The sequence below is a fragment of the Cajanus cajan genome, chromosome 9, assembly GCF_000230855.2.
Source record: "Cajanus cajan strain Asha chromosome 9, NIPB_CcT2T_4, whole genome shotgun sequence".
In the NCBI taxonomy this organism is placed as follows: Eukaryota; Viridiplantae; Streptophyta; class Magnoliopsida; order Fabales; family Fabaceae; genus Cajanus; species Cajanus cajan.
Genome location: NC_138525.1, coordinates 53,137,112 through 53,153,425, shown reverse-complemented (window position 1 = coordinate 53,153,425; position 16,314 = coordinate 53,137,112).

The window sequence follows — 16,314 nt, the reverse complement described above, 5'->3', positions numbered from 1 at the left end:
ATCACTAATTAAGTACTAGAAGGGATGAATTATTTGGAGGATAGTCAACGAACTAGTCCCATAAAAGTTTAGTTATCCATGTTAAATTTGTGGTAGACTCGCACCCAAATTGTCCTACCCTAACATGAATACTAGACTTTCTAATTTAGGTGACAAAATTCAAGAAATCATATTGTGGATTTTTATCGAAATTAGTTGTTGATGATGTTGGTGTAAAAGATGACGTTTTAGTTGATTTAGTAGGATCAAACCACTCAGACTACTTATCTGTGTTGTAAGAGATTTCTTAGTTGAATGCTTGACAATGCACGTAATTGTTATGTTATGCATATTTTATTGAATTGTTAAGTTGTGTGATGTAAATGTCATGTTGTTATGTGGATAAGTTGTAGTGTTATTAATTGGTGTTGTAAGTTGAAATCATGTTGTGTTGAATAGTTGAACTAGAAGTGGAAAATTGTTGGTGCATGTTGAGACTGTTTGAATGTAGTATAGTTAGATAACTCTTCTCTACTTGTTGATTATCTTTTAATACTAACTTATCCTTGCATGTTTCCTTGTGATTGAACTCTGATGATTATACTTGGTATGAAAGCAGAGTAAGGATAGGCTGGAAGAGAAATTTTAGTTGGGAGCCATGTTGGGTGGCAATGTTGTTTTGTACTACCCTTGTGTAGTAACTCTTTCATAATTGTTGCTTGATTGACGACCTTGGTTTACATCTTTAGTATTGAATTACTATATATATGTGTGTTTGTGTGTTGAATAGTTATAGTTACAATCCTATGGAGGGATTTATTTTATTATTATGGTTGTTGATGAAATTTTTCACAAGTGTATATATTATTTCATGTATATCTAAGTATTGCTTGTATGTTAGCCTTACGCAATAATAATTATGTTTTCTATTGGGAGTAGCTTATCCTTAAAGTGTAATGACCTAATGGATCGTTATATCCTTTGGTTTCCATAATTTTTAGACATTTATACTCCTTTTTAATATATTATTTTTTCTCACTATCATATCTCTTAAGGGTAAAATAGAAGAGACAAAATATGTATAGAAAAATTAACTATCCACTCTAACAATAATAACTATCCTCTTATTTTTTAACCACCTTTAGTTTTCAATTTTGTTAAAAATCATTTAACTTTTTTCTAATTATATATTATCTTCTTGATCTACATTTTTTAACCTCTATTATTTTATATTATTTTTAAAGAAAATATATAAAGGCATAAGGTGTTTCAATCTCACTAGTTAATAATAAAAAGGTTTTCATCATTTGGTGTTGTTTACTTTATCTTTCCTATTTTACCTTTAATAATTATACATAACTTTTAATAACTATACAAATTACCAGGATAAAGTTATTATTTTCTCTTTTTTTAATGGAGGCACATAGTGCCTTTTTTCTCACATGTTTATAATAGTAGAATTAAGATAATATATATTATAACGACTCTACATTTATTATGGTCAAGCAACAACTAAGTGAAAACACAAGCATTAAACATCTGTCTAGGATATCATGCAACAAGTAGATAAATCTCATGCAAGCAGTCATATATGTAGGAAATAAAATAATTTTTCTTGAAAATATATACATACATCATACAAAAAAAGTAATTATTGTATACACAATAAACCTAGTCGTTAATTAAACATCTATATAAGACCTAGCTACCTTGAGGTAGCAACATCCAAAAGAGAGCCACCTCCAACATGACTCGCCATCAGATAACACAACTCAACTGTTAATCTTGTCCTACTCCCGTATCAAGTATAATCATAACAATCCCAAATCACAAGGCAAAACATAAGGTAAGTTTGTGATACAACAAAAGCAATGTCATACAACAACATGCAACATAAACAACTTAAAAGGAACATCATTCATTACATCATATCATGTCTTGCCATACAACTTAAAGTACCTATGCATTATACAACTTAGATAGTTTCATCACAATTATCAAACAATACATTGTCTTCATACAATATTACGTTCACATCGTTCATCGTATAACAACTCGTACACTTTTACACCTTTAACTTAACAACATTTACATACATATATACATATATAACCAACACTAGTTATATAACAGGCAACACAAACAATGATAAGCACCAATACATCACAAAAATCAAAAGTAATACAATTGCTTATAAAACTTCAATCCACTCAACACATTCAACAGAATAGTGTACATATACAACTAACGTGAGCAGTTTAAGTGACTTACCCTATCAAATCACAACGATTAGTATAAAACCAAAAAAATTAACTGACATTAAGGCAAAAAATAACAGTTGGCACTAGGGTCAAAAATAGTGTCTAGCATAAAGCTAGATTGATTTATCAGGTTTTGTCACTTAAACTATGAAGTATAGTAGTACTATGTCAATGAAGAATAGTTTGGGTATGGGTTTACCATGACATTAGCTTGCAACACTAAGCCTCCTATGGGATTAGCCCACTAACTACCTTCCAAATACCACAACCTCCAATACTTGGTTTGGGACTAAGTCTCCAACTTCGTACTTTACTCGATTGGTCACTTGTAATCAATATAGTTCAACCTTGCCCCTATACTATGGTCACTTTATACACGTATGCCTTGACTTTGCCCACATACGGATACCATATAGAACCTAGAGGAGACAACTAAAAATAACATACTCATTCAAAATTCAACTTACTTACTAAAGGGTTCAACACAACATATATCTACACAATGAGATATTAAAATTCAAAAACATGTTTAACTTTCATCTAGTTTCTATGTATCTAAACATAGATATGTATCACAATCACATGCCTAACAACTTAACAACTTATCATCGTACATCAGTACAATTTAAACATCATTCAACTTACATCTTAACCACTTGGCAATGTAACACCCCAATTTCTTTAAAAGGATATTTTTATTAGTAATGGCATTTTTGTAATTACTGAGGACATTTTCGTAATTTTATAAAGGTATTAGGGGTATTTGAGTAACTCGGAACGGGCTGTTCCGAAAGTGGAACGGACCGTTCTGAGCATTAAAAATAAGCTAAAATTTTAGGTTGGGAACGGGCCCAGAACGGGCCGTTCCAACAAGGAGAACGGGCCGTTCCGGAGGGAGAACGGGACGTTCTGCTGAGATTGAGAACGGGCCGTTCTGGTTTTAGAATGGGCCGTTCTGCTTTTTGGGAGTGGGCCGTTCCGACTTTAGAACGGGCCGTTCCAGTTCAAAAATTTGCACAGATTCGAAGGATCCGAAACGGGCCGTTCCGAATTCAATACGGGCCGTTCCGGGTACTCCAGGTTGCCTATAAATAGGGCCAAGGGGGGTGAAAATTTTATATTCAGTAAGAAATGAAAATTTTAGAGTGAGAGAGAGAAGAGAGAAAGAGAGAAAGAAAGAAAGAGAGGGAAAGAAAGAGGGAATCCAGAAGAGGAGGCTCTGCCCAAGTTTCAACTCCGCTTATCCAGGTAAGGGGGGGAGTGAGAACCTCGCTCAGGGGTGTGGGGATAATTGTTGGATAGTTTATTTATCGGATTGGCCCCCAATCCCTTGCCGTTGTACTGTCTTATTTTCTGTTTGCTCTACTTTATTCCTTGTTGGAAATAATAAATGATTATGTAATCCCAATCCTTTGCCGTTGTTCTGTTTGATTTTTTATTTACTCTATTTTGTTCTTTGTTGAAGATGTCGTTGTTCTGTTTGATTTTCTATTTACTCTACTTTGTTTTTGTTGAAGGTGTCGTTGTTCTGTCTGATTTTCTATTTATTCTACTTTGTTCTTTGTTGAAAGTAATGAATGAGTATAAAATTAATGTTAATAATAAATGAGTTTTAATATGAATAAGAATGCTCTCTGTGAATACCTATGCGGACCTTATGAGGAGTATTGATGACATGACCATGGAAATATGGACAAATGACATGAGACCTAAGAATGGACTATGAGACCTAAGAATGAACTATTGAGACAAACTATGATTGAGACTATTACAAATGAGGACATGATGTACTAAATGAAATTCTGTAATAAGTTAAATGTTGAGTTCATGAAATAATGAATGTATGACATGCATCATATGCATATATTACTCCAGGTGTGCCGCTGAGGCCGCATACCAACGATGCTAACAAGGTGTACCTTAGGGTCACCGACAGTTGATGATATGCTAACAAGGTGTACCTTAGGGTCACCGACAGTTGATGATATGTTAACCAGGTGTACCTTAGGGTCACCGACAGTTGATGATATGCTAACCAGGTGTACCTTAGGGTCACCGACAGTTGTAACCAGTTGTGCCTTAGGGTCACCAGTGATGAATTGTGAAACTTCCTTATGGCGCCACATGCATGCATTTATGAGTCGAGTCCATGATATCACTGCATGATAAATGAATGTATATGTGATATTAATGATGTATGTGTATTTGTTGTGTGTGTGTGGGTGCTATCTAACTTTTATTTCTGCACCTGAAACTGAGTGAGATGTTTCTCACTCCCTTGTTATTTTTTTGTATATGTTTAAATTATGTTGCAGGCGATCAACATCATGAGGATGTGGTTGATGAGGCTTAAGGCTTCAGTTGGGCATGCTCTGATAGGATGTGACATCGGGGCATAGTTAGCTTAGTTTAATATGTTATTATTTTAATAACTTTAGTTTCTCTTCTTTTGTAATTTCTAACAAAGAGACAACGTAGATAAAGTTTATAATTCAAGGAAAATGTATGTTAAGAATTGTAATTTAAACGTTCTTGATAAAAGACCAAAATGTACATTTTTGTTATATTTTTATTATATGATTTGGGAGTATAAATTAATCCCTAACCAGGAGGCACTGCCACCTTTACTGGAGTTAATTTATATTTCCTTTATTATTATTTGTATATATATGATTTCTTGTTTTTCACTAAATTGTATTGAAAATCTTAACTTCTTTTCTTTTATAATTTCTACACTGGAGTTATGATTTATGAGTTACGAATGTGAATCTTCTACCTTGTGATATTTGAAATATTTGTCAACTATGAAAGATTTTATTTACCCAAAAAGAAGAAAAGAAATATTTTATTGTTACATTTGTTGTATATTAATGTTGGGGTAGAAGGGTGTCACAGGCAACATAACATCATATTAGCTTTCATCTTTACAACTTAACCATCTATCAACATGCATACCAACTTTCAACTTAACAAAAATAATAAGTACAATATTCAACATATACATCATCACGTATAACATCAACATACACTTATCTATATTATCAACATATCACTTCATCACACATCTCCAACAACTTAGCATTATACAATTCTTATAACTTACACTTCAACTAACTTACACCATTCAACTCATCCTTATCTTATATGGAATATAATAAGATTATCTACATCTCTAATGAATATCTCAAGTTCTAATTTTATCATCTACTATATTGAAAATTACAAAAACCGCAACATTTTGGAATAATGCTAACAACTTAACCTTTTTTAAAAAGGTCATACATTGAGTTTTAGACCTATTTTTTTAGGTGATTCCAAAGTCATTGGAAAGCTAACATCTAAGGTTACAACTTTCATGAAGACCTCAATAGATAATTCAATTCAAATAGGGACTCTTGAGTCAATCATGGTCGTGACAATTTCATCACACCCATGAGAGACTTTGTTATGCTACTACACATTTTTTTGACTTCTAGTTGCAAGGATCACATATGTGACCTTTGATTCATGCTCGTAACTGACTTTATTCTCACTCTTACAACATTTTTTGACCTTAAGAGTCATGCCTGTGACGGCTCCCAGACATGGGGTTACAAACATAAACCCCTTAATAACATTTTCAATGAGTTCCAAACCATCCCAAACTTATTTGTAAGCCCTAAAAACAAATGGAAACCATCAACTCACACACATCTCATCCAAAAGACTCTAAGCAACATGTGCAACATGAAAATCAATTCAAATGCAACATGCATGCACTCAACGACAAGTGTGATACCCTTACTACCCCAACACATATATAAATAAATCTTGTAATTAACTAAAGAATAAAATATTCAACAATGGTAAAAAGGGTTCACATAAAACCTTCATAAATAACCAAAATAATTAAAAATGAAATTTAGAAAGTAAAACTTGAGAGTTTACAAATTGTTTTCAAAAAAGAAGGTATAACTCTGAATACATATAAAAATTATGTCCTAAAAGTCCTCTGCCCCGATGTCACAATATCAGAGTACACCCATAACTCAATGGTTGGCATTCTAGATGTCACTCAAAGCCGGATCTTCCTCACCTAAAACATCCACAAATTATACGGTGAGAAAAGAAAACATCTATATGGAAAGCACACAAGGAAAAACACAACATAATTCATCATAACTCCTTACTAAATGAAATATTCACAAGCATTTATATATATCATAATTTATCAATCATTCATCATCTTCACATCTCAATTACATCAATCCATCACAATCCACACAAATCTTACAATTAACACTATGCCAAGGCCACGCCACAACTGACATAAGTGATGAGTTAATTGCCTCACTCATCCCACACCACGCCAGGGTCACGCCCTCCCTGTAGCATCACTTACCTAGGGGCCATGCCATCCCTGGTCATTGATGTGAGGAACCACAATCACGTCACAATCCACACAATCTCTTGCAATTAACCCTATGTCAGGGCTGCCATATTTGACATAAGTGATACGTGTCATTGTCTCATTCATCCCACACCATTCCAGGGTCATGCCCTCCCTGTAGCATCACTTACCCAAGGGCCATGTCATTCCTGGTCATTGATGTGAGGAACCACAATCATAATCACATCCATACAACATCTCATCTCATAGCTCAATACCATACACACATCTAACAAGTCCAAAATAATGGGTTTCATACACATCAAGCAATTCACATCTAAATCATCAATTTTTATCAAGTAATATAACAATAACATTCATAAATTAATATAATACTCAACAGAATTATCAATTTAATATAATTTCAACATAACGGTAAAATCCCCAATTGTGCCAAAACCTAGCTCACAGGCACTTTTCTACAGTTTCGTTCTCCCTCTCAGATCATCATTCTTACAAATTAAATATATATTTCTAATCCTCAACACATACAGAATCTAATGGGATCATCAATTTCTCAAACAGAAATAATCCAATTTTTCCAAAACCTAACTTACAGGCACTTTTCTATAATTTCGTTCTCTCTCCCAGAGTATCATTTTTACAAATTAATCATATATTCATAGTCCTAAATACATACAGAATCACATAAAAACCAATAATTTTTCAAACAGAAATAATTATAAAATTATTCATAATTCTACGGGCTTCCTCTTCTACCCAATTCCCTCATGTAACTTTGCATACAAATAATCTCCTTTTCTCTCGTACCTGGATAAACAGTGGCTGAAACTAAGGATCTAGTTGATCTCCTCCGCTGGGTTCTCCTCGGTCTTCAAAGAGTGCAGAAAAAGAGAAGAGAGAAAAGAAGAAAAGAACTCAGAAAATGAGAGGTGTGCTTTTTGAGAGTGGCAGAGTGCTCTATTTATAGGCATCAGGCTTCGCCAAAACGGCCCGTTCCAAATCTGGAACGGCCCGTTCTTGACCCTTAACTCACGACTAAAAATCACATCCAGAACGGCCCGTTCTCAAACCAGAACGGCCCGTTCTAGGGTGCATTTAATACTCACAACGGTCATATTTTGGAACGGCCCGTTCTCAACTCTGGAACGGCCCGTTCTCAATTTGGGAACGCCCCGTTCCCATCTAAAATTTGTAGACAATTTTTGTATTTTGAAACAGCTCGTTTCAATTCTGAAACGGCCCGTTCCGGGCTACCAAAAGTAGGTCTATTTAGTAATTCGGAACGGCCCGTTCCAATTTTGGAACGGCCCGTTCCGGCCTACTAAATCACCTTAATTGGGCTCTTGGCCCATTGAAAATTGGGTTGTTACAATTTTTCCCTCGTTTATGAACTTTCGTCCCCGAAATTTTTGCAATGGTTAGACTCCTCGCATCTTGCTTTCTAATTCTCATGCAACCTCACTACCTTATAGATGTACAACTCTATCAATTTCACCATAGAATGTCTATTATCAATAAGGGTAAGACAAGTAAACTTGGTGAGTCTATCCACTATAATCCAAAAAGAATTAATTTCTTAAGCATCTCAGACAAACCTATAACTAAGGTTTATCTACACACCATCTCGCTTCCAAAATGGGACGTCTAAGTGCTACAAAAATTCCTAAAGACTTCTAGCATACTAAACACAAGTATACAAATTCTTCTACTCCTTTCTTTATCTTAGGCCACCATGTTTCCGCTGCACCACTCTGATACATCCTCCTAAGGTCCCGATACATCTCAGTAGCTCCTAAATGAATTTTAAGAGTACTATTATGTCCTTCCTCTAAGATCATTTTCCTTAATCTGGGGTTACTAGGCACATAGATTCTATCCTTGAACCCCAAAACACCATCAACTTCCACTCGTAAAGGGCTATCTATACCCCTACCAATCTTCTCCACTTGGTTCACTAAGAAAGGCTCTAACTCCTAGGCTTCTCTAATCTCATCCATTAATTCACTAGTCACTTTCGACATACTCAATTCAATGCTTCTAAGGGTGAGCTCACACATCACGCTTAAGTTTCTAACTCTTTAATCAAATCCAACCCTTAAATCATCAAAGATGGTAGGTGAATGGTCATCCTACTCAAGGCATTTACCACAATATTAGCTTTTCTTCTATGACCCTCTTTAAAGATCAAACACCTAAACATAAGTTTACTAGGTATACATACCAAATCTCTAATTTTACCACTCCATCTACACCTAAGTCAAACTCTTATCCATCACCTTATCCTATAGCCTCATATCTTATCACCAAAATGAATCAACTAATTATGCTTCTCCAACTCCCTTTAACCATCCATTAGTTACTCGAGTCATACCTAGTCTCACACCACTAAGGATAACCTTATAAGCCAAACTTAAATCTTTAATTTGAGCCAAAAAGATTCATCTCTCTAATCATAAGGGAAGATAAATGTAGAGGTTTCTTACTCAAAGCATCGACCACCATATTGACTTTACCCAGATAACAAATAAGATCAAAATCTTATTCCTTAAGAAATTCCAACTATCTCTTTTATCTCATATTCAACTCCTTTGGTCAAAAGATATTTAAGGCTCTTATGATTACTAAATACCTCAAGCTTAGAATCATATAGGTAGTGTCTCCAAATCTTAGTATAAATATTAAAATCGCTAACTCAAGGTCATGGGTAAGATAATTCCTCTCATGAATTCTCAATTTCCTAGAAGCATAAGCTACTACTGTTCCTTCTTGCATCAACATTCCACCCAAACCTATCTTAGAAACATCAACCTATACCACAAAAATTTTACTAAGATCAGTCAATGCTAACACTAGTGCACTAGTCGATCTTTCCTTAAGAATTTGGGAACTATTCTCACACTTACTATCTCACACAAAAACAACATTCTTCTTAGTTAATCTGCTCAAAGGTAATGCTATCTTAGGAAGTTACTCAATAAATATCCTATAATAATGAGCTAATCCAAGAAAACTCCTCACCTCACTAACTGATTTAGGTATCTCTCACTTAAGCACAACTTCTACTTTAAATAGATTAATATTATACCTTCGCTAGAAATTACAAGACCTGAAAATTCACTTCATACAATCAAAAATCATACTTAGATAACTTAGCTTAAATTTGTCTTGTATACATCTTCATCCTCATCTCCAATATGATCATATACACCCTAAGGTCAATCTTACTAAACACATAAACACTCGCTAATTAATCCATAAGGTCATCTATCCTCATATTAACATACATACATATCAAATCATATTAGAATACCTACTTTAAACCTTCATATATACCATCCTTAAGCATGTACGAATCAATCATCGTTTACTCCATATAGCATGTACGTGAACCAATTTTACCACATAGCATCATACAACCTTAAACGACCTCTTAATCCACATGACAACACCTCAAAATATCATATCCAAATCAGTTTTCATCCTTGCATTGCCTAACAACTCAAAACATCATGACATGGTACATATTCCATCAACAACTGGCAACAAAAAATGACACCTAAAGAGTTATACTCCTCCACATGATCTCAAACCTATCTCAAAAGAAAGCTAAGAGAATAAGCTATAACTCTTATGAAGTCATGAGATTCTAAAAAAATCATCTTCTTAGCTAAAAATTCAAAAATCCAACAAATATATTCAACGCTTACAATTAGACTTCTAACCATCAAAGCAACTATAACTGGAGTTCTAGATCTCCGTTTTATCTAATTCTAGTTCCATTAGAAAAATAACATCCAAGGCTACAACTTTCCTGAAGACTACAAAAATCTAATTCTGTCAATACGGTACTCAAACTGGCACAACAAAATTGCAGCAAAAATATCCTCTACACCAAACAGCAATAGTGTATCAATATATCTAAGGCCACAAAAATACCTCAACTCTTCCAAACTCACTCCTTTCCACCTCAAACTCATATTCTCAGATACAACCTCCTTGGATTCAATCGCTACCACTATAGATTCCAGAAATTCCATTAACCGTAAACTCTCGAAAAATCAATGTCTCACCCAAATCTAAGGTCCCAATATTTTCTAGTTGATTATCAAGGCTTTGTCTACTACTACTGGCACATATGCTCGCAACACAAACGATACCACTCAACCACTACTTCTTACATAAGCAAGAAGTATCAAAACAAATAAGCAATCATGAATAGCATCAACTAAGCTATATCATGTCTTTTAGCCAAACTATGAGAAAACAATATAAGTGCAAGCACAACACTAACAACGCAAGGGAAACATCATCATCATTATCATTATCTTCATCATAAAGCAAAACATTGTCAGAGAACACACAATTAAATAAACAACAAACATAGTCGTTAATCATTAGCACATCAATCAGTTCCACAATTCATTTCATCATTCATCTACCAAACAAGCATAGTAGACTCATAACTCACGGCCGATTGGATCGACCTGCTCTGATACCACTAAATGTGACACCCTTACTACCCCAACACATATATAAATAAATCTTGTAATTAACTAAAGAATAAAATATTCAACAATGGTAAAAAGGGTTCACATAAAACCTTCATAAATAACCAAAATAATTAAAAATGAAATTTAGAAAGTAAAACTTGAGAGTTTACAAATTGTTTTCAAAAGAGAAGGTATAACTCTGAATACATATAAAAATTATGTCCTAAAAGTCCTCTGCCCCGATGTCACAATATCAGAGTACACCCATAACTCAATGGTTGGCATTCTAGATGCCACTCAAAGCCGGATCTTCCTCACCTAAAACACCCACAAATTATACGGTGAGAAAAGAAAACATCTATATGGAAAGACACAAGGAAAAACACAACATAATCCATCATAACTCCTTACTGAATGAAATATTCACAAGCATTTATATATACCATAATTTATCAATCATTCATCATCTTCACATCTCAATTACATCAATCCATCACAATCCACACAAATCTTACAATTAACATTATGCCAAGGCCACGCCACAACTGACATAAGTGATACGGGTTAATTGCCTCACTCATCCCACACCACGCCAGGGTCACGCCCTCCCTGTAGCATCACTTACCCAGGAGCCGTGCCATCCCTGGTCATTGATGTGAGGAACCACAATCACATCACAATCCACACAATCTCTTGCAATTAACCCTATGCCAGGGCTGCCATATTTGACATAAGTGATATGTGTCAATTGTCTCATTCATCCCACACCATTCCAGGGTCATGCCCTCCCTGTAGCATCACTTACCCAGGGGTCATGCCATCCCTGGTCATTGATGTGAGGAACCACAATCATAATCACATCCATACAATATCTCATCTCATAGCTCAATACCATACACACATCTAACAAGTCCAAAATAATGGGTTTCATACACATCAAGCAATTCACATCTAAATCATCAATTTTTATCAAGTAATATAAAAATAACATTCATATATTAATATAATACTCAACAGAATTATCAATTTAATATAATTTCAACATAACGGTAAAATCCCCAATTGTTCCAAAACCTAGCTCACAGGCACTTTTCTACAGTTTCGTTCTCCCTCTCAGATCATCATTCTTACAAATTAAATATATATTTCTAATCCTCAACACATACAGAATCTAATGGGATCATCAATTTCTCAAACAGAAATAATCCAATTTTTCCAAAACCTAACTTACATACACTTTTCTATAATTTTGTTCTCTCTCCCAGAGTATCATTTTTATAAATTAATCATATATTCATAGTCCTAAATACATATAGAATCACATAAAACCAATAATTTTTCAAACAGAAATAATTATAAAATTATTCATAATCCTACGGGCTTCCTCTTCTACCCAATTCCCTCATGTAACTTTGCATACAAATAATCCCTTTTTCTCCCGTACCAGGATAAACAGTGGCTGAAACTAAGGATTTAGTTGATCTCCTCCGCTGGGTTCCCCTCGGTCTTCAGAGAGTGCAGAAGAAGAGAAGAGAGAAAAGAAGAAAAGAATTCAGAAAATGAAAGGTGTGCTTTTTGAGAGTGGTAGAGTGCTCTATTTATAGGCATTAGGCTTCGCCAGAACGACCCGTTCCAAATCTGGAACGGCCCGTTCTGGACCCTTAACTCACGACTAAAAATCACATCCAGAACGGCCCGTTCTCAAACCAGAACGGCCCGTTCTAGGGTGCATTTAATACTCACAACGGCCATATTTTGGAACGGCCCGTTCTCAACTCTGGAACGGCCTGTTCCCATCTAAAATTTGTAGACAATTTTTGTATTTTGAAACGGCCCGTTCCGGGCTACCAAAAGTAGGTCTATTTAGTAATTCGAAATGGCCGGTTCCAATTTTGGAACGGCCCGTTCCGGCCTACTAAACCACCTTAATTGGGCTCTTAGCCCATTGAAAATTGGGCTGTTACAACAAGAGATTAACAACCTTGGGTTTAGGTTCACCTTCCCTAGAAACTCCAACTTCACAACATGGAATTAATGTAAATCATTATACTTCTCCACACCTTATACAACTCAAAACACCACAAAATAATCACATGCAACCACTACCAACTCAAAATCATCAACCCATCTTCAACATTCAACAACCCCAAAAATCCACAACATAAAATTCATGCATTCTCAACATAAATGTCACTAATGAGCCAAACAACATAGAAATCACCACATGCAACACAAAATACATCAATCTACAAGCTGATGTTACCTCTTAACGATCCATAAACGAAAAGAGAGAAGGATAAGACAACAATCTCCGTACGAATTCAGGGAGAGATCCTCGGCTTTAAGAGCTTTGATCTCCAAGCTAGTCCACTAGTTTAACTACAAGGAAAAGGAAGAGGAAGGGAGACTTCAAGGATAGAGGAGAAAAGACTCTAATTATTCTCTCAATGCTTTTGAAAGGGTGAAAAGAAAAGAGAAATCTCTGCCCCTTCTTAAGAAAACTTTATAAGACCCTCCTTCTATGCTGAACCAATCAACTAGCCATAACTCTCTACTTAACCCCACAACTTTCAGTGACTCCATAAATCTGAGTGTTACAAATACAAAATGCTATGTTTTCTTTTTCAACACCAAAAAGAAGATATATTTAAATATTGTTAATGTCATTATAATTTTTACTTATAAAAAATATTTTATTAAACTCATAAAATTTATTTATTAAAGTTATTATATATTAACAATGTGTTAAAACTAATCTCCTAAATAGAAAACATAATAAGCAATCATAACTACTTTTTTTTTTCTTTTGCACTCTTTCAAAATTCATTATATTTAAGGTAGTCAATAATTTATCTCAATATATCTCTAACAATCCATACAAGTTTTGGAAGGACCATATGCATGATTTCCCATGACAAGCTTAAAATCTGCCACTCACTCTTTTCAAATGGATTGATTTAATTTTTTTTATAACAATAAATGTACTCTAGAAAATAAACACAACACAGTTATAATTATTGATTAAAAAATTAATAATTAAAAATTATGATAAAATTAAATATGAATATAATTTTTTTTAAAAATAATTACAATTTTAATCTTTAATTTTTAATTTAATAATTATTATTACACTTTATTTTTTAAAATGTATTCTCACAAAATTAAAAATAAATAATATTGAATAATAATATTTGATTGGCTTTCTACTCAATGATATCATTTGTATTTACTATTAGTAAGCATTAAAAAAAATAGTTAATAGTTCTATATATACGGCTGTTTTGCACTTACAAATTTCGCACCATTGTTTGTTTAGTAAGAACCAAGCAGGCCAAAATTAAAGAACTAATTAATTAGTACGCAAGATGTCTCAATAACAATAAATTGCCCGTCATGTATGATTTGATAGGTTGTGTTTACTTCACACGCATTTAGTAGTTTATATCACCTTTTCATCACTTCTAATAGCTTGTGTAAGAATAAATTTATTATTTTATAAATTTTAATAACTTTTATTTTATAAAAATATTAAATAAAGTTAAATATATTAGTTTCTTAAAAATAAAGTATTTAAATTTTTGTATTTAATAGACACAAAAATTAATTAAAAAAATGTCAATTTATACAACTAATTGTCGGATTCGTTGTTGGCTTAAATGCACTGCCGAAATGGTAGATAGATCTGTCATTTAAACATAGTAGTAATTTTCCACCATTGGACACGGTATTAATTACAACTACCTAGTCAGAGAGAAACGGACATATATGTACGTTCGTTAACAGCAAGATAAATTATATAAAAATAAATATGTTATTATTATTATTATTATTATTATTATTATTATTATTATTATTATTATTATTATTATAATATGAGGAGAGATCATTTTATTCTAGGAGTAAGTCTACGTAAACTTACTCCGTTCAATAACTCATGTTTTACATTAAATTTCAACGATCTAACCGTTTAATTTAAAGTTTTTAATGCATAGATCAAATTTGTAAATTTTTAGAAATTTTGAAAATCATTTGATACTTCGTTTCATTAATTCAAATTGATGGATAATGAAGTATCACATGATTTTCAAGTTTTCTAAAAATTTGCAGATTTGATCTATGCATTAACAACTTTAAATTGAACGGTTGGATCGTTAAAATTTGATGTAGAACATGAGTTATTGAATGGAATAAGTTTATTCCTAGAGTAAAAGGATCCCTCCTTTTATTATATATATAAGTTAAATTATATTTTTATCTTTTATCTTATATTTTTTAGATTTGTTTTGATTCTTTATTTATTAAAATATTTATTTTAATTTTTATCTTTTATATTTTAATCAATTTACTTCTTTTAAAAATAATAATCATTTTCAATTTTGTAACATGTTTTTGAATTAATTTTCAATTAATTTATGATGTGAAACTTATAACATTAAGTTTATTTATATAAAAATTATAAAATTGAATTGATGTTTGAATCTCAAAGAATTATAAATATAGTGAAAATCATATAAAAAAAATATATTTCTTGAATAATCAGAAAATAATATGAAATTAATTTTTTTAATTTTTTTTAGACTTATTTTTATATAATTTTTATTATATTTATGACATTTTTTTGGTTTAAATTTCATTTGTATTAAATAATTTTCATGTAATTAAATCTAACAAAATGAGTTTTAAAGTTTTAAATTAGTCAAAAAATATTTAAAATTGTGTCTCAAAAATAAAATAAAAATCATTATTTTAAAGAAATCAAATCAACTCAAAACAAGAAAATAAAGCATCAAAATAAATATTTTAAAAGATAAATAACTAATATGAATTTTAAAAATAAGATAAAGAATCAAAAGTATAATTTAATAAATATATGTATATATATATATATGTATGTATATATATATATATATAGATGAGAAAAAATTAATATTATTATATATTTTATAATAAAATTATTATTTATTAATAAATAATTTTAATAACAAGATTATAACCAATACATTTATTCACGTTTCCCTTTTCATGGTGAAATTTTGTTCATATTTATTTTCCTTAACTTTTTAATTTCACTTAACAGAAATCTAAATCAATATAAATATCTTATTTTATTTTTACATAAAAAAATATAGATGAACTAAAATCTTATAAAAATATATGTTATTTTCATAAATTCAACGAGTTTTCTAAAAAC